This window comes from Stegodyphus dumicola, chromosome 7 (genome assembly GCF_044657685.1).
Source record: "Stegodyphus dumicola isolate Sdum_Otavi_A_Nest chromosome 7, ASM4465768v1".
NCBI classification, from domain to species: Eukaryota; Metazoa; Arthropoda; class Arachnida; order Araneae; family Eresidae; genus Stegodyphus; species Stegodyphus dumicola.
The window spans coordinates 94,814,235-94,835,874 of NC_140774.1; the positions used below are offsets into that span (position 1 = coordinate 94,814,235).

General features: G+C 32.9%; 1 protein-coding gene across 2 annotated transcripts in view; it reads right to left on the bottom strand.

The window, feature by feature from the left end:
• Positions 1-21,640, bottom strand: part of LOC118194922 (neurensin-1-like) — a 516,553-nt gene that overhangs the window by 63,582 nt on the left and 431,331 nt on the right. Inside the window, exon 1 of one of the 2 annotated variants that reach the window (XM_035366137.2) lies at positions 13,659-13,866. The exons of the other annotated variant lie outside the window; for it this stretch is intronic. The gene's annotated coding sequence lies outside the window, so the exon portion shown is untranslated. Of the gene's footprint in view, positions 1-13,658; positions 13,867-21,640 lie in introns of those variants that run through there. 2 annotated transcript variants of the gene reach the window in all.

The window sequence follows — 21,640 nt, forward strand, 5'->3', positions numbered from 1 at the left end:
CACGGCCCCTTTCCGACGTACTTTGCAGAAAGGGGTCTAGCAACAACTAATATGTGTGTTTGTGACAATTTGGGCTCAGCAGACCATTAAGTCACGGAGTGCCCCTTAACAGCAGAATGGCACATCAAATTCTCAACCACCAATGTTCTGCCTTTCAAACGCCTTCTCATAAAACATCGAGGCACGCAGCAAAAGCTTAAAAGCATAATGGACAAGCTAGAAAAAATGGGCATAGACCACTGCAGGCCGGAATAGGGCACATGCAATAAACACAATTGGCATAACGATTCTCAAAACTTGCTAAAGTAGCTAGGACAGCAATGTTATGTGTATCCGTATTATGGAAATGTAAATGTTTTTAGTTATCCACGAGCCGACGTGTCGTTAAAGGCTATTAGCACAGTAATGGACAGTGCACATATAATACTGTAGATGTAACGTGGCATGTATTGAGCACACATCTGTTAAGCGTCTTACAACTGTGAAGTCTCTAGATGGTTGCAGGGCCAGGGTAATACCCGAGTAGTCATAGAAAGCCGTCCGGGTGCCCTGTCCTGCTGTCACCTGTCATCTGTCTCCACCGTTATAGCCTGATAGTGTGAAGGCTGTGTCACTGATTGTGTCAGCGTGTTTATAGTAGATCTTCGACGAGTGTAAAAAGTGACTTTGGGGCTGTCCTGATTAATATTGGCTAAGTAAAGTGTGTTTCGATACTTCTTCAAGTAGTGTCGTCGTTATTCACCCCAAATCCTCATGAACCCCGTACGAACGTGAACGAAGAAAATAACGTAACAACTGGTGTCAGAAGAAAAACGCAACAGTGTCATAGAAACAGTGTTCTGCCCACACTTTCAACCTATTACCGCGTTTGATATGCATATTTTATGTTTTTATAATCTCACATTTTTCTATATATTAACTGATGTGTTCGAAGAAAACTGCTAGGGATTTTACTTCCTTAAATACTGATCTCAGACATGTGCCTAATTACAAAGTCTCTTAAAATAGGATGCAAAATCTTAAGGAAAAATATCTTAACACTCTAGATGGACAAGGCATTTTAAAAAATAAATGTCTTTTAAATTATCACCAGTAGGATAAATTTCAAATTAGTAAAATATTCATTTTGATTTAATGAGTTAAAAAGAAGACATCTATTTATATATTTAAGGGAAAATTTCGTGAAAATAGGTTTAATTAAATTTTATTACCCTAAAGTAAAGCAGAAAACCAATGATTTGAACGAGAAAACCAACATAAATGTTGATGTTTTCCAGATAAAGCTATTAATTTCCAAAATAAGCGAATTTGGTTTTCGCCGTTGTATTCGAAATTAGATCTGATCACTATTGAGCTCTTTAATAGAAGCATGGAAATATCACTTGAAGCGACAAAGTCATTATTGAGTACCCCTGTGAATTTTTCATGCAAAGTTTCGAAACTGAATCTTTCAATTCTTAAGAAATCACAACTGTTATTTTGTTTTTAAGTAATTAAATCATAAAGTAATTTTAACTTAATCAAGATTACATAACAATACATTGTTTTCTTATGTTTCTCTTTCCACATCGCTATGAAATTTTTTTAATAAAATTAAGCGGCTTATTTTAAGAAAGTTTGTACTTGAAAATACGATAAAAACTCCTCTTAATCAAACTTTGTTTAACCCAGTGTGGATGAAAATAAGAATAAATTACTCCAATCACCTCTAATGTCGTTTCAAATCATTTTAAATAATGCCTTACTATATAAATGTAAATATACTTATAGCATTATGAAAACATGATTTCAGCACACTGTACGCAAAAGTAATGGGCTATTAAGTTCTCTTTAAGAGCTCACTTTCAGATGTCTTTATTCATTGACGGATTATAGTTGTAGGTTTGCTATTGTAAGTGAAGCAATAGTTTAACTTCATTAGACAGATACCGTGTTATCGATACGTTTTTATCAACTCACAGATGAGGCTTAAAATAATGGTAATAAGTAATGGGCTATTAAGTTCTCTTTAAGAGCTCACTTTCAGATGTCTTTATTCATTGACGGATTATAGTTGTAGGTTTGCTATTGTAAGTGAAGCCATAGTTTAACTTCATTAGACAGATACCGTGTTATCGGTACGTTTTATCAACTCACAGATGAGGCTTAACATTAGAAGCGCCGTTGGGGTCATTTTGACCTTTTTTTTCCAATTTTCCGAGTTTTTTTTAACAAACAGCTGAGCTTCGAAGCTGATATTTTTTTACTTTTTCTAAAATGTTTTCAGGTATACTATGCCAATTTTTCATATTTCTACGTTAATTATTTAAATAAATAATCGCAGATATACCTAAAACAGCCAACGGGGGTAATTTTGACCCTCATAAGAAAAACGACATATTTTTAAGCGAATGTTTGTTTTTGAATTCCCGATGCCACGTTTTCGTTTTCTGCACATTGGGAAACATGCAGCTCATATCGCGATGACTCAGGGGAGAAAAATAAAATCCAGAACGGAGCACATTCTCTCTCCATTACAATGCCGAGAGAAAAAGGATTGAGTACACAAGAGTGCCTTGCCCTCCTTGAACAGATGTTTTGTGGAACAAGAATTGTGGACCACCTGTGTTCAAAGAAACAATGTCACGCAATCGGTTCCGTGAAATAATGCAGTATCTCAGATTCGATGTCCGAAGCACCAGAGCTGATGGTCTCGCCACTAGCAAATTTGCTCTCGCTTCTGAAACCTGGTACAAGCTAATGGAAAACTGTTATTTATGCTATAATCCTGGACCAGAAATAACCGTTGATGAACAATTGTTGCCTTCGAAATCAAGATGTAGATTTATCCATTACATGGCGAATAAACCGGACAAGTTTGGCATCAAATGCTGGCTAGAAACTGATGTAAAATCCAAATATGTTTTGAATGGTTATCCTTATCTGGGCAAGGATGAAGAACGATTAACTAATTTACAACTTTGGGAAAGTGTAGTTTTCAAATTACTGCAACCACATCTAAACTCCGGACTCAATGTCACAACTGACAAATTTTTACTTCTGTGGAACTTGAAGATGAACTTTCTGTGAAAAAACCCACAATTGTCGGGACGATGCGTCTGAATAAGCGAGAATTGTCCCCTATTGCTCGTGACACTTTTTCGGCACGCTATTCATCTTTTGCACTGAAAAATGGAGACAAAACACTCACAATATATAGGTGCAAGAGCAAAAAGAATGTCGTGATTCTGAGCACGATGCACAGTAATGTGTTTGTTGACGACAGCATAAAGAAAAAACCGAACATTGTCACTTACTACAACAGTACAAAATGTGGCGTTGATGTCGCAGATCAGATGCTGAGGAAATATAGTACAAGTAGTGGAAGTCGCAAGTGACCTGTACATGTTTTTTACAACGTCCTTGACATTGCTGCACTCAATGCTTGGCTTATATTCAAAGAATCCTTGGGCACCTCTATTTCCCGTCGAGAATTTATTCTTGCACTCGTGGAAGAACTACGAGTTGGTGCAGTACGCAACAGATGCCTCCCGATTGCTCAAATACAGACACCACTTAAACGAAAGAATTGTGCATTTCAAAGTTGCAAGGGACAAAACAAGACTGTTGTCAGCTGTGAGGGATGCCAGAAACCAATTTGTGGTAAATGTGTTGCTTTCACTGTCAAGCGTTCATATTGTATCCCCTGCGGTAATGTATAATAAACTTTGGAAAACATTGTGTGTTTATTCCCAATTTATGTGTTTTTGTAATTTTTTGCGTATGTTCTATTTTCCACTTTTTGCATTTGTATCTTTTGTTTGTTTTTCATAGATTTTGTTTTTGTTTTTGTAGTCTTACATTGAAAGATATTGTGTGCTAATTTGCACTAATTGCACGAAAACAAAATCTATAAAAATAAATAATAAAAAAATTCTATAAAAATAATAAGCATGTAAAAAATAAATAAAAACCTCTAAAAATTCTTTTATGTGGTCATTTCAATCATTTACTGTGTTTCTACTTACATTTCTTATGAGTGTCAAATTGACCCCCAATGGCGGTTTTAGGTTAGTCTGAAATTCGGCTGTTCTAGTGTTAAAATAACCCTTTTACTATCCGCAAATTGAGCAGAGACAACTTGTGCTACAGGCGACTTTGCACTCATTTTATTATGAATAAGTACCACGTTTGGCTATTGAACTTTAAACAGACAATTCAGTTCAAACGTTGGTATCGTACTATAAGACAACACATAGAATAGAATGAGCTGGCTCACGATGTATTTTACCAGCTCGCAATTTAACTCATTGGCCAGCGAGAATGTTCAAGCCGGAATATTAATTTGAAACGGAGTTGGTGAGAATACTAATAACGATTGCCAAAATCTGTCTCTTTGATATTCAAAACACTCACTTTAAATACATTTAAAGCTAATATAATTCTGGTGATAAATACAGAAAGCGGAAATTATAATAAAGTTCAAATTATAATTTTGGCTAACTACGTAAGATATTTTATATGGTTATTGAAATTTTTTGCATTGAAACAATTCTGTGAATGTGATTGAAGAAGAAGCATCAATAATTTCAATAAATTATAAAAAAGTATATTTGCACTACGTCTTAGATAAACTTATCCTATTTAATGAGAAATGATAAAATGGATTAAAAATAATAACAACAATAATCCGAAAATGCAAACTTAGTTTTTTTTTTTTTTTTTTGAAGGAAATATGAAGTTTATTTAGTTTCCTATGCCCTTTCCATTTCATTTATTTATTTTTTTGTCATTTGTCTCTCTTTAATTTTACTTGTTGTTTTATACAAATTGTATACTTTTGTAAATGATTAAGTATATTAACTGCTGAATCTAGTTGTCCTGAGTGCTTATCCTTCTTGTAAACAAAAGTAAAATTAAACATGATTTTAATTTAATTTACTTCATTTAAATAACGTAAAAAAGATAATACGCTTCAGTACATATTTTTAAGAAGCTATTTGATCACTTCAGATGAATTTGTAGGACATGTGATTCGGCTTAAAACGTTCGTTAAATATGTGGACTAAGTAAATTTGAACTAATAATAAGTATTATTTAAAAAATAGTTACTTATTGCCCACAGGTCATTTTTCTTTTATAAGCCAAGGCCCACAAGCGGCCGAGCGGTAAAGTCGCTGAACACTGGTAGTTCGGTCCGAGGTTTGAATCCCGTGAACGGGCTGGCTGCATGGGCGTTTTCGTGGTTTTCTCCATGTGTAACGTGTATACGAGCCAGTTTCCCTTAGAAAGTCCTCCACGAAGGCATTCCTTCCCTCAGGCAGGTAGCCCTAGTGTGCTTTGCCGTAATTAAATAACCAAACGAAAACCTTTTATGAGCCATTGTCTCTTTTAATGAAAATGAGTTCAACAAACTTAGCGAAGTTGTATTATTTCCCTTCCCATGAAAGGAAACTTTCCGTTACTGCATGCTGCAAAATTGCATTAGTTCATTTTAAACAAGCACTGAAATATCGTTTAAATTTTAAAAGAGGCACTTCAAGGTCATCGCCGCCCTTCCCATTTGTCATAATAACTCGGGTCGTCTTCACTGCGTAATATTTATTTTCCCCACCTCCTGTAGTGCAAGTCAGACATTATTCGCATAATTTTCATGAAGCGAAATACGCTAAATGGAACTGAAGTAAGATCAAAATTCAGCGGCTCAATCTTTTTTTCTGCAGTTGATGTTCTCGTGATAACGAGTCAAATCGAGAGACAGCAGATAACATTGAAGTTCTTACTTTAAAGAAATATCTATAATAATTATTAGCTCTTTGCAGTGTGTTACGTCAAATTTTAAGCATGAATTTGTGTTGAAGATAAAGCCCCTTTTTTTTCTAAATTTCAGAAAAGTTAATATTTTGTATTACTGTTTGCTTCATATAATTACCAATTGCATTAGGGCAAACACGCATCTGATCCACAGAAAACGAGAATCCAACTATAGGGATACTTTTATTATCTAGAGGAGCTGTAGTTTAAATTACAAAAGATAGATGTGGATTTGGTTTTATTAGATTGTAGCAAAGTACAGTTAGGGCTATTTATCTAAAGAAAGGGATGCCTTCTTGGAGACTTTTTAAGAGAAACTAGCTCATATTCATGCTATTCGTGGAGAAAACTACGGAAATTCCCATGAAGGCAGCCCGTCCATTAGCTTCTTTTATTATGGGATTAACGAAAACAAAATTAAAGTAAAATTTTAACATTTAAAATTGTGATTTATAAAAAGACTTGCCTACAAATTTTGCTCAGATCCTCAGTTCGGTACGACTAAATAAGCTGATGTTGAATTGGTGAAAATTCAGAGCTGGGAAGTAATAGTATCAAGATGCCAAAAGCTCTCTCTTAAATTCAAGAACTCTGTTCTTATATATGTTAACTAAAATGCGTCATAGTGGATGCCGACGAAAATGACAGTGAAGGCAAAAATAATAAGATAAGTAGTTAATCAATATAAAAAAACAACTATTTAATTGAAGATTAAAAATTTAAAAGAAAAGTATAAAAGTTTTTTCATGCATACATATTTAAAAATATTATTATTTTCAAAAATAATGAGTAAAAAGCAAATAAAGTATAAGTACGAACGTTACCTAGGGTGTATAACAGGTGGTGGACGGATACTGAGCCTGAGCAGTTGGCATAGAGGAAACACATACATTCAGGTTTTATATCGGAGTCGAATTTACACCTTTCATTTTGGATCTATAGATATGATCAAATGGGTACCTTGCGTCTCTTCGTTTGCCCATTGCGTCGTTGAAAAGGTGGAGAATAATGGCATTTTCCCATTAATACTGCAGAGGTATAAGTGTTTATCATCTTCAGCTAATAACTGTAGTATCTGTGCTTCGAATCCCGAGGGCACAGTTGGTTTTGTTAGGTATGATAACTTCATAAATAGAAAGCCGGAACTAAAATTTTGATTCCTAACCGTCTAAATTTGGTCGATTGGGTCTCATGCGTTCTTCCTAGTCGTCCTTTAAATCTGGAAAAATGAAGGGATTATCACATTTCTTTGTACATGCCTCGTGCTGTAAATGATTTATAAGTGCATCTCATAGCTGAAGAGATTTGGATTATTTAATACAGACTTGTGTTCCTGCAGCTTCGAGGGGTGCAAAATGTCGAACATTTGCTGTTCTATTGTTCAAAGCTTACGGAAGGACGAAAAGAACTCATTTCTAAGTTAAACTTTGTTAACATTACGTTTCCTTCCCCTGTTCGCGCATTTGTCCAAGATAAATTTGTCCCTCTTTCTTCTGTAAATTTAGCTGTTACGTGTCTTCGGTGAATTTGTAAGTTTATTTTATTTTTTGTTGTGCTGTATTTGTTTTTTTATTTACCTCTGCAAACCTGTGTGGTGCGCAAGGAATTTTACTATTTAATTAAAAAAAGTGCATCTGACAGTTAGGAGATCCATGGTTTAAACCCTTCCGAGGGAACATTCTATCTGTCATGTTTTCTTCTCCAAGAAATTTAATGTTGTCTTCAGCGATATGCATTGTAACGCCTTAGTAACGTAATGAATTTCAGCGTGTGACGTTGAGTAGCGATTCATTTTGTGGACCCACACTTTGCAATGTTTTGGAGTGCAACTGTAATGACACAATTGTTATGCTTACAGTCTTTCGATAATGATGTAATAATATGCAATGCTGTTTAGTACTGCATTTTTATAACCTACGAGTTGACGGTTTTAAGAATTAACTATTTAATAACATAATAAAAGAATAAGAAAGGATACGTAATGGAGCCTTATTCTTTCTTGGCGTTTCATTAATCGTAGCAGCAAGCGGAGACAAAAGAGAGCGAAAGAAAATTCCCCTTCTTCGCCGTCTGAGGTATTTTATAATCGTTTACACCTCTTTATTATCATGCTTCAGGACAATCCTCGGAGTACGTATAACTAGGCGCTTTGGGGGAAGAGACTTCTATTTATCATCAAGTTGCCCAGACTTTCAGAGCTAATGTGTAAGCAGAATGGCGTAGGTACTCTTTAACCTGACAGGTAGAATAATAAAGCAAAATAAAATCCAAGGACTCGCGTGCCCATTAAGACAGCTGGTCACCAGTATATATATCTTTCTTTAAACTATATACAGTGGGAATACCATTTCTGATATGATGATGCTTTAAAAAAAGAGCCGTGTGGGCCGTTAATGGGCATATAGACTTCAGAAAAAGATAGAGAAACAATCTTTTATTAAGACGTATGACGCTTGCTTGCATTAAATCCGAGTTCTATAATAATTCTGTGCTAAAAATACTTAAAACTGCAACTATTAGATTTGTATTTGAAGCGTTGTCTTAAAGTTTAAGCAAAAGGTGTTGGAGAAACTATAATTTGCCTAATGAGCTATTTTAGAGGATTACTTATTTTACATTTTTTTTTTCATCTAGTAATGGAATGAAATTCAAATCGCTTTATTCTTAGTATAATCAGAGTCGTAGCTAGGGTTTTCAGCGCCAAGGGACAACTGAAGATTTCGTGCCCCCTACTGCTTGCCAAGGATGGAAAACATTTAATTCTAAAATGTCGTAACATCAGTTTGGCGCCCTTTGGATTCTGCGCTCGGGGACAGATGCCCCCCTTGCCCCCTCTAGCTACGCCCTTGAGTATAATGTACTTTAAAATGATTAGCTGCATGTAGAAATTCTTATTTAAAATGATGTGATTATTGTTATATTTTCCAGAGTTTCTTTTTGCCAACATTATCGATATTTTTAAAGTAGATTTTTAATTTAATGGAGAAGAAGTACGCTCATTTAATTAATATATGTGGTAACATTATGTGCAATACTGAAGCACAATTTATCAAATTCATCGCAATGCGATTTTTGTTTTGCTCAAGTCACAAGAGTAAAAGAGTTTCGAATAAAAATAAAATATTAGAGTTTTAGGGAAAAAACTCATTATCATTGTTTTACTCCTGCTTCTCATTAATAAAAGTACTTAAGCGCTCCGACCTGAAGAAACCATATTTCGAGGTCGGATTTCCAAAATGGAGGAATTTGTACACTTAACCTGGCAATTGTTAATACCTCCAAAGCTATTTCAGTATTCTCATTTGTAGGCATTTAGTCGCAATCAGTCAATCACGAATGCGGTGTCCAATCAATGATTCGTTGATCAAGGAGACAAATGTATTAATGGTATTCCATAAAGACGAAACTTCTTTAAATAATTTAATTCACAATAGAATAGGGGTAAAAGAAAAGATAACGAGTTTTTTAAAGCAAACTTTAATGTTTTATATTTATTCGAATCTCTTTTCCACTTAATTGGGATTCCACGTAAGAGAAGATTTTAAATTTATATCCATAATTAAATAGAATTCTGTTTATCAATATATCAGAGTAAGCTACTTAAAAATAGTACATAATGCTGTGAAAGATAAAGACCAAATTCTCTTGTATTATCTTCGTTGTCTTATGGTGACTATTCATCATCAGATTCACGATTTCATTTCTTTCTTTCAATTTTATATAGAGGTATTCAGTAATATAAATAATTACGACTGATGACAAAGCATCGTCATCAGTCGATGGTCGATCAGAAATAGGTATTAACCAGATGCAATTCACAGAGTGAAAAATATATTATTGATACACTGATTGCCGACAGTTTAGTAGCTAGTTACCGCGCAACGTCATGTGAATGACAGGTATCAATTAACACATAAGAAAAAATTACAAAATTCTGTGGGAATAAATAGATTATAAAAATTTAGGCACTTTATCCAAAGTTAAGATAAGTGACTAAATCTGCTCGTAGAAGATAGTATACATGTGCTTGCTGATAAAAATGTTATTTAATTACTTTACTAACCTTCGGAACTGAATCCTTCAAGAATGAAAACTGTATTTATTGTTCTATTAATAGGGCGAGGGATTACTTAATTAATTAACTGGCTCTGTGGCTTTTTTTATGCTCATTTATCACAAATTTCTTCATTGCAACAAGAAACGAGGAAATCAAATCTTTTAACTCTTTTACATTTTTAGCAGTTTAGTTCAACATCTTTAAATATGAAATTCAGGGAATTTTCACGAAAAGATACATTTTTCGATTGAATCCTCGCCTGAGGCTTATGGCTTAAAAATATAAGCTCGTTTCATCATCTTGGAATATTAATTTAATTTTCTCCCGAACTCCTGCTTCGTTTGATAAGGTGCGTTCTTTTATAATCATTTTTTACTTCCCTAGGAAATTTTCGCACTATTCGTGTTAAAATTCTTTCGTTCTATTATGACTCTTCCAGTAGCATGAAACACACCGATACATATTGCAGAATACTACATGCTTATTTGCTTTCAGAAAAGTTCCAATGGAGATGAATTACAAATTCTATTTCCTATATAAAGTTTCGTTTAATATGATTTAGTAGAATGATAGATCAAAAGCTCTGCCATTTAAGTTTCCCTTCTTCTGGAAGAACTTCAAGAATCCTAGACTCTGAGAGTGCTTCAATAATAGAATTTACTGATTATCTTTGCGCCACTACTGTTAACGACATTTTGAAAAACGAAAATGATTTGCAATAAAAATAAATATAGCTTTGGCTAAAATAAAATTATCCTGAGGGAATCCAAAATACAAGAGCTTTAAAAATTGCACTAATGGTATAAAAAAGGGTGGCCAAATTGTTTGCTATTCAGAAAAATCTTTCATGTATCGAATCTGCCCGCGAACCTTTTAAACTTTCCGGAAACTCATTCCATTCAAGACTTTTAGGATAATAAGTAACACAGAATAGAATGAAATATAAAATATTATTTTTTAAAATAATATATTATATATAAAAATAATATTTTATATCTGTAAACTTCATATTTTCAAAAATATAAAGATGCTTCAAATTAAATAATCTTGGGCATATAGCCAGTTTGCGATATTATGGCATTAATTACAATGAAAAGTTTTGTAGTTAAATGAATTTTTTGTATGATTACTAGATTATGATGCTAATGTAATAAACCTCCTTTAATAAATATTTCAACACACGTTTAAATTTCGAAAACTAATAAGTTACTTTTATGGAAATTCTTTGGGAATACTAAATGCAAAAATTCTGATGGGGACACCATATGAGTTCCTTGTATGGCCTATTAGATTATACATACATTTTTTTCACTTCATTTAAACTTATTTCTTTGAGTAATTCTAACTTAATTAGCCAAGCTCTCTCAAGCAAGTTGAAAATGACATCAAAAATTGACATAAACTTTCTTACAAATTTTTTTCATAACGAGTATAAAATTTTGCTAGATATAAATATAGAAACCGGAAAACCGTATTAAAAATTAGATTTTGTTATTTACAAAAAACTTTAAAAAATGACATTGCCAAATCACGAATATTTTCTCCATTAAAAATACTTCTGTATTTTGAAATATATGACTACGATAACAGTTGTTAAATAAAGGCCAGGTAAGGGCTTTTAAGCCTGGTAAAGAAGGTAAGTGTGTATATATAATATATATATGTATACAGATATATATATATATATATATATATCTGTATACATATATATGTCTAGTTGTAACGAAAGTTTACCTCCAGAAAACGTTCTTAATAAAGAACAAAATACATGAAAAAAGTACTTTTACTGTGGATAGTAATCATTACCCTAATCTATGATTTTCTGTCAACCGTTTGGTAGTTTTTCAAAGGCTTCGGCCCAGAAACTAGGCAGCCGCGACTTCAAAATCAGGTCAACCTCATTTCGGAGGTCCTGTGCAGAATGAAAGATAGCAACAGCAAGATGTAGCTGGAAGTGTGAAAAAAGGCAGAAATCCGAAGGAGCGATTTCGGGGCTATTTGGTGGGTGTGGCAAAAGATCCCACTCAAGTCCAATAGAAATGCAGACACATGTGGCGGTCAATGCAGACACATGTGATCTCGCATTATCTTGATGAAATAGTACCTTTTTGCGCTGGAACTAGGTTCAACTTTTCCCTTGATAACAACGTCAACACGGACTAGCATTTGCACATCTTAGTGTCGAGGGTTTTTACCTCTTTCCACGTACTCTTTGTGGATAGTATCACGGCAGTTCCACGAGATGCAAAGCATGATATTTTTGATAGTTAAACTGCCCTTTGAGACGCTGCCGATGGGCTCACAAGGCGCAGAAAACCGCCCTTTTCGGCCTGTGTTGTTGAGGTAAATCCACTTTCCATCACAAATGACGATCCGTCCCAGAATTTTGTCCTGCGTTAATATTCGAGCAAATTAGTTCAGCTCGAACACGTCTGCCCTTATTTGCTCTTGCAGCATCCAGCGATTGAGCTTGTCAAGTGTATGCGATGCATAGCGCGATTAATGGACATGGCACAAACTTCTAATTCCTTAGCAAGCTCTCGAGTAGTTGCATTATTATCTTCTTCTACCCGTTTTGGCAGGCGGGCCTCATTAACATCAGTAAGCCGGCAAGAGCGCTGTGCTTCTTGAACTTTCGGTACCAAACCTTCTTAGTGTAATATGTTACAATATTGGTATCTAAAGCTGTACCCATGATTTTGTGATATACTGTAGCTGATGTTTTGCAATAGAACTGGAAGTAAATGATGGTTGTAATCTGGTAGCGTGATAGTTCCATTTCGGACAGCTTGTACTTAATGATAACGATACTGTTTTACAAATTTCATTTCACAACACAGTTTATTAAAGCAAGTTTCTTCCTTTCAAATGCAAATATCGTTAAACAAAATCTGATTAAATACGCCAACGCGAAATGTTTACGCAGACGATATTTTCGGTGACGGGTAATTTTCGTTAAAACCTTTATATACATACACTTTTGGTACTTACTATTGCAGTAAAAAAGGGAAATGCAACTAGATGTGATAGCAGTCCCATATACACAATTTTAAGGTTTTGAGGCTAACCGTTTTTGAGTTGAAAAAATCCAATTTACAATGCATTTTGGGAAAAACATTCTTTATTCTATCCGTAAATGCAGAAGTCACGAAAAAAATAGTCAAAATGGATTCAGTACTGTCGAAATGGATACTTCCGTTCAAATATGATACTCAAAAGTTTTCGCAATTACAATACTTCCTTTACCTTGTATCGGGAAGTGAAAATCTATAAGGTAAAGACGAAAGAATCTCAAAATCAAGATTAAATATCATTCAATGTCATTTAAGGGAACAAAATCAATTTAGAATTATTCCAATTTATTTATTATTTCAATGCAAACTCAAAATGACTTCAAAACTCCCAATTTATGAAATTAAATATCGCGATTAATTTTTGTCGTTCGGCAGTCAAACATTTTGTGTTTTATAATAAACATACATATATAAATTTTACATATAAAAAGTTTATAAGTTTATACATATAACTTTACATATAAAAAGTTTGATATCTTAATTTTTATAAAATAGATTTCTTTAAATTCAAAAATACAGAAGCTTGAATATTTGTATTATTTAAAATATTTTCTACGATCAATGGTTACGAAAATAAAGGCTCGCTACAGACATTCCCGGGCTTTATTTTTGGCGGCTACGTTTATTTTCGCCTATTTATTATATTTTATTTAAATACATGAAAATCATTATATTAATGGTAAAAATATCAGGAATATCTGTAAGAGGCCTTTATATTAGTTTTAATCACTTACCTCTAAACAATGTACTGTTATATTTTGAGAGATGAATTGCGAATATCACGGTTGTAGAATAATGACAATTCGCAACGGCAATTCCCACTTTCCAGGCCGCATGGTTAATAAACGAGAGGATAATTCAGCGTCGGATTTTATATGGCATCCTCACTACTAGGAATGTTTAACACATTATTTGGCATATGCCTGGTGACTGGACGTTTCATTAGGTAAACGATATGCTGAAAGGCCTTTGCACATTTGCACGCTCTGACAACAGGATGCAGATAATTATCTCTACATCTGTGCTCACCAATTCAATCGCTTTTTTAAAACCGTGCATAATTCATATAACATTAAAAAATTTATCACTTTAATTTTTAAAAGTTGTTTTTTTTTCAGTTATCGAAATTCTGGCAGCGCATTTTCTATTCGTACTCATAAAATGAAAGGTATGACTCTCGAGCATGAGTTATTCCGATGGTATGCGTGTTCTGTAAAAGGCACTTTTGCCGCTAGAAACATCTATAATACTTCCATTTTTTTACATCACGTTGCATTACGCTATCGCAAGATTTATAATCCACACGGGTTTGGAAATCTCTAGTTCTGATAACTATAGCTTAATTTCTTTGCAAAGGACCTTTAAATTGTCTTTCTTGTCAAACTGTAAATTTTGGAGCTGCTGCTTTTCTATGACATATGTAATTTTTTATTTAGTTTTCTAATGATAATAATGTATTGCTCATAACAAGTTAAATGGCTTAGAAAAAAATATACTTCTTAATAATATTATTAACTTCAATACAGTTAGTTAGTATAAGATACGACTTTAATACCACATATCATATACACCTACTGCAGAATTTTATTACCATTTGTTTAGTATGGAATGTTTTCAAGATGTATCGTTTTTTGTAATTTGTAGACATATAACAATTTTTATGAATATTTGCAACCTTAGTACAACTAAGTAAAGACGTATCTAGCAATATATATTATGCACGATTCTGCAGATTGACAAATTGAGGGACGCTTGGCAATACAGTGTTTGAATTATTTTCCACTCCGTGTTCTGTGGCACACTTTTTCCGAGTTTCTGATAGCTTGGTAGGTGTTTCTCTGTTAGCACAAATTAATGCAATTTAAAAAAAAAAAAAAAAAAAAAAGGCTACACTATATTCTCCTTTTGGGGGGGGGAAAGGGGCAGAGGGCAGATTTCTGAGGAAATTTAAAAAAAACCAAAAATCAAATTTTTTTTAAAAACTGTGAACAGCTTCCTGTGATAATATTCAGTTCCTAAAATAATAAGCCTAAAATAACATAATAATGTGAGAATAAAAAATAATGGCTCATCTGCTGCAAACAAAGAATCACAATTGCCTTAACAATTCTCAGGAGCCAAAATCATTAAAAATCCAGTTACATTCTATTTTAGTTACAATTTAGTAGCTCACTGTTTTGCGGATGCGCTACTTTTCAACTGAATGTTCATATTTTAACAGGCTTCGACTGAAGTATTTTAACAGCTGTGAGTTGCCTCTTGACTTTAATCAAGTTTAATCAGGAAAGAGGCCAATTCAAATTAATTTTAGCGTATAAATCGGTTATATTTTATTATCTAATTCGTTCTGAATAGTATATTGGTATTTTAATACTGGTGTATCTTAATGCATTTAATTTTTTATAATTATATCCCGTGTTTTAAACTGGAAATCATTATCTACGTTTCATGCACTTGTTCGTCTCAGCATTTCATCATTGCATTATTTCATTTCTATTTATAAGACCATTTTTGTTTTAAACATAAGTTTGACGCATGTATGTATCTTTCTTTCTTACGTGTGGCAGGAGATAGCGCTTTAGCTTTTGTGCCTCAAAATAAACCATTTTGTAGACATTTAGTGGAGTTAACAAATTTAAATTATTAATATGTAAATATAATGCAATAAGTTAAAAAAATATAGTGTAGCATTTTTATTTGAGACACGTTAATTTATTAATTAAATAAATTATTTAGAATTTGATTTATATATTGCAAATATATTTATTTTGCTTTTTGTGTTAGTTTTAATTTAAATTATTTTATATCGTGGGATCTGTGTTGTTAAGGGAATAAAATAAGTTTTGCAAGAAAGATATATCATCCCAAAATTATTTGATTTTTAAACACGATAGAAAAGCGCATATCGTAATATTTCGTAACTAACTGAATTTTCGCAATGTGAAGCAATGCTATAAATTACACGCTTTCTAATTAATCTTTAAAATTCAAGTTTCAGCTCAAATTATTGAATAAAGCCTAATTAGCCTAATTTATTGAATAAAAGGATCTGCTTTACTTGAACTTTGGTATTATGTTCTCAAAACTCCTGAAGATGATGAAATTTTGAATTCAGTTTGCGATAAAATTACCATCAAATTTCTAAACTGAGAAACGAAGCTATTTAATATTTATCAAGTCATAAGCTTAAAGAATTTTGTTGTGGAATAAAAGACACTTATTGAATATGTTAGTATTTAAATAGAAGGATTTTTTTAATGAATCGTGTTGCTTATCTTGGCTCAGAAGTAAACTCTGGCAATAATATTGATTTCGAAAATTACAAAACGTATCATTAATGCCAAGAGAAATAAATAAACTTAAAAAATTAAATAATAAGTAGGATCTGTTCTAGCAAAAATTACTTAAAAGGGATGAAACTACTTTTTCACACTTTTTTATAACCTATACTTCTCATGGCTATGAAAGTGGAATAAACTTTTACCTATTTCTGAAAGGAAAGTTATCAGAAAAATCTTTGTTGTAAACATTAAAGCTTTCTGGTGACGAATATAACAATAAATTACGTAAATTATACGGAGAAAGCGATATTGCCGACTAATTAAAAATTAACCACATAAAATTTCCTGGTGAAATTTGCTAGATAATTTTTTCTCTTTTAACATTAAAAAAAACTGATGGAAAAATGAGTTAGATGAAGGACCAGGCTTTGAAACTTTGCATTGCATGGATAGTGACTTTAAAGCTATTAAAGTCTGTAAGATTTCTAACTGCCTTGTCTATGCTTAATTTCGTAGAAGCCTAGTTGAAACTTATTGATTAATTCAAGTGCGTAAATGAAAAAGTACAGAGAAGGGTTAAACTCACCCTTTATTACCTCAAAATAAAAATACAGAAGGCCCCTTTCTCAGGCTTACAGCAAAGCCTCCACTCAGGCTTTAACTTAAGATGAGAAAATAAGAAACGAATCTAATGCTAAAATAAACTGAACTTAGCGGAGGTTGTACAAAACTGACCAACGTAATTGGGCCTTAATTAAATTATCCGGAGAATATTAGCAGGCATGTATAATACGGCCGAGCGTAGTAAAATTAGCGTTAAACAACGAAGTAACATGACGGAAAACGCTCGCTACTGACTCCTAAGCTCTTCTGCTAAATCCTGCTCTTCTGCTATTCCTTTCTATTCTTCCTTTAAATACTCTATCTCCTCCATTTACATGCAATGCGATACTAAAAACTTATTCTGGTAGGGAATAGTAGGTGAGAAACGAGAGCAAATAGTAAAGCATGTTTAAAAATTAAAATAAATTTTAGAAACTTAAAATAACCCCTACAAGTTATTAATTTTTTCCCAATGGCCGGCATTAGCCTTTATTAAGGTCGGAAGTGGTGGTGACTTTATTATGGAGGCACCTAACAGGTGGACCAGCTTTGCCTCCTATGAAGGGACAGATAATTTACATCCGTGCCTTCTTCGGGATTCGAACCCGCGCCCATCGGTAAGGCATTCAGAGTTATTAACCACTTTTCTTCCTGGGCGGCAAGTTATTAAAATTATAATTAAAATAATTAGGCGAGATGAAGGGAGAAGAGTAAGAATGTTCTGTAGATACCTTTAAATCGGTTGCAACGAGCGCACCGATTCCGGGTGAGAGTTTTACGGATAACTGAATATTGATTTCTATAATTTTATGCTTTGTGATGCCATCTACAGAAATGCGAAGTCAATTGGTAGTGTTTTCTCTCTGTCGGTAATAATTAAATAAATAATATCGAAAATCGTACAGATGATTTTAAATTATTATTATTAATGATTTTACGTTTTGGGAAAACAAAATTAAACGACATTTTAAAATTTTCATAATTATTATCGCAAAAAGATACGAATTTCTTAGTATGATGGTACATAACTTTCGAATATCTGCCTGTTTACAAGATTGTCGCCGTACTTTTAAAAATTTGCTGTGTATACAATAAAGTTTATAATATCATGAATGGACATAGATGAACATTTCTCGAGAAAGTTTATGAAAGCCTGCAATTCTTTGTCAGCTTCCTTCCACTTTCTTGATTTGCATGTCGTCTATTTAAGATATTCATGAAGTCAACGAAAATTAAAATAAGTAAATAATTTCTTTAAATTTTAAAGAGAATATTGAACTCTGTTCGTTACTTTTCTAAAAACAGTATAATATTTCAAATACGAGGTGACAGAAATATCTATAATAGGGTATGCTTGATAATAAGGTTATAACTTCTTGATACTCTAAGATCTCAAAGAATAAAGTAGACAGACGGTAGAGATAAACAATATTGCGACAGTAACAGCTCATCATGGGTTTGTCTACATGTTGTTTTCTTGTGCAATTTTCGTAATGCTTTTTTGCAAGGTGTTTGATTTGGATTAATCAAATTGTAGCCGTTCTTCTATAAGCACAGATGCTGGCTATCTCTAAAAATATTTACTAACACAGCACAGAAGTTACGAAGAAAATATGTATCAAAACAGAACGCACACCAAAACGGAACACCTAACATTTAGAATTTATATTCGATTCGCTGAGACATAACATCGGACAACCGTAGCTGGAGGTCGACTGACTGTAAGTTTTTCTCGTTGCTACTAGATGGCGTTCGATAAAATAGTTTCGGTTAAATCCACTTAGTCCTGTTATTTCACAAGGTGTCTTAAGTTTCTGCTACCTAACAGCATCATTAAGTTAATTATTTCTTACCTGAAAAGAAGAACCTTCCACGTTAGATGTGGAAATTTAATTTCATAATAAAAGTACAATGGTATACCACAGAGGTCAAATTTAGGGCCAAAACCTTTCAATATCTACATTAACGATTTACCTAACCCGCTATATTCTAAAATACTTAAATATGCAGACGATACCGTCATACTCTCAAAATCTATACACCCTCAACTGGCCATTGATTAACGTAAATGCGGTTGTTAAACGGTGTCAACTGTGACGGATAAAACTCAACACCTCCAAATGCTCAGTCATTCTTTATAGAGATATCTATAGGAGATACAAAAGATATGTTAGAGCCAACACTGAAGTCGAAATTGAAATTTTACCAGTTTTAAAAGTGACCTTACTTACGTTCATTTTAAACCAAGTGACCTTACTTACGTTCATTTCCCATTCGTCAGCCTGCAGCATGTGACTTCAATCCTAAAAATTAATTTCCAAGATTTTTTCTCCATTTACGCAAATTATAAAAGTGAAACTTCAACATTAAATGGATTTATTTAAGTTATTCAAGTACCTCGAGTTACATGTCTACAAAATTTTGCCTTGAAGATTAATTTAATCTCAATTTCGAAAAGGAACTTTCCCATTAGATGGTTCACATCACTTGGCCAAGAAATCGCAAGTTTCAACATTCTGCATATCTAAAAGACTGTGTAAATAGTGTATGCAAGAATTAGAGAATGAATTTAAAAACTTTAAGACCGAAGTACTCATTTCAATCGCTGATGAGAACTTTGTGAATTTAGGAACTTAGCTTTGAACTCTTGACTTTGCCAAAATAACAGCGCCGCCTTGGGGTATAAGGTGTGGTTGCACAGTAATTAAAAAATTCACCGTAATTTGACTTATAAGAATAAACTGAATTGACTAATAAAATTTTACAGTAGTTGAAGCTAGTAGTGATGATCCGTGATGTGATCCGTGAAGTGATGATTCATGATCCGGGAGCGAAGGCTATCTGTCTATGGAGAATGTTGCTTTCATGCATTATTTCTTTAAAGGCAATTGGCTTGTATTCATGTTATACATAGCGAAATCTACGAAAACACTCATGTAGACTTTCACTTTTACAAAAGTGGAATCTAGATTGAACAACCAGCAGAATATTCAGCATTCTCATTCACTCGACAGTTTGAAGGGCTTTATTACGGGGAGACGGATTTTGCTTGTTTATTTAAATTCAAAATTATTGCAGCAAAAAATAGTTCCACGAATGGTTTAGTTCCACTAATTTCTTGAAGATACACCATCGTTTTAAGCATAGCCCTAACTACGTTATCAGTTATCAGATTTACCTAATTATTTCTGCAAACCATACAATCACTGCATTTTTTCTAAATTTAAAATTTTACAAAGTGAAAATTACAAGAGAGTTTCAATAGTTTATTTCATCTAAAGAAATATCTGTTTGTTATAATATGGTTGAGAAATTTTAATTTTATAAAATTCATGCTAAAATTAATGGTATTTGCATTAGTTACAATCTTCAAAATAGCTTTTATCACTTACATCAGTAAAAAACAAACATTGTTAATGCCCAAAATAAAAAACCGCCACATATCGTTTTGCAAATTTTCACTATGAATATTAAACAAACATGGAAATTCAAAGCAAACACTTTCAAGCATAAACTAAAATTTAGTGCCGACATTTTTATGTACGAGACTGTAGTTTTATTGGGAAGTAGGCAAAAGTTTTCTAAACGTTATTGTTGCTACTGTTTAATACGTTCAGCAGAAGGTTTAGTGCTGTACATCGACAGCAATAATTAACGCATTCTTGATTTTTATTTCCGAAAGCCTTATTAGTCCCTAAACGCGATTTTGTATCGAATCCCTATAAATGCATTGTTTCACTTTTCATTCAAGTCTTTTCCCATTCTGCAATTTGTAAGATAATTTATTTTTCAAATTGAATCTGACTGTTGTGTATTAACAAACTAAGCTATTTGAAAGCAATACATGCAGTTGCCAAGAATATTGGTTTCTTACTTTTGAATCGAATTGATTTAAATATAAAAAAATGCATTTTTAATACATGATCTATTTAATTAAAAATATTCAATATTTTCATAGAATGGCATTATATGCTTTTATTATTTATTTCACAATTTGTATAACTTTAATGAATTTTTGATTGACTAACGCAACGATTTGAATTGAATTTTATGTGCTATAAGTGCGAAGAACGTGACATTTAATGAATAAATTTAACACACAAACATTAATAATAAAGAATAAATAAATAAAATAAAATTTTGTAAGCTGAACGAAGAAAGGTAAGCTAAGAAAAACTGAGCATTGATAAGATAAACTGAGAAAAGTCTGAAAAGCATAGAAAAATACATGCAACACTTAACACTACATCGGGAATTCTAAACATATGCTGCTTTTAAAACTTTTGGGAGTTTGCTGTTGAATTATATATGGCGTAAGTATGCTTAATTATAAAGCTAAATAGGAGAATAAAAGGGACGTTAGCATATGTGAGTGCTAGAGCAAACTGACAGACTGTGAGCTCAGCGAGAGCGTGAAAAAAACTTGACCCTTTTGGGTGACCGTTAAAATCTTAATCCTAACAGATTTATTCTTAACATGTTGAATATAATTATTTGTCCTGAATTAAAACATTTTAAACATTTTCGCAACTCATAACGCTCTATAACGCGAAACGGCATTCGCAAGGAATATTCTAAATGGCCTTTATATGAAAATTGAATATCTCCTGCTTTTTTACACGTGAGTGCTTCGGTGCGTTGACTCGTTCAAAGGATACAAAAATATCATACTGTTTATAACATTTGGATTCAAAAACTAAATAAATAAAAGCTCAGAACAAAACAAAAAAAAAATGTGAAGAACTAGAATAACAAAATAATTTCTTCAAAAATCGAAATCCTTGAGTAATTATTATTCCGATGAAGACAATAAACACAAGCAGATGTTGCTT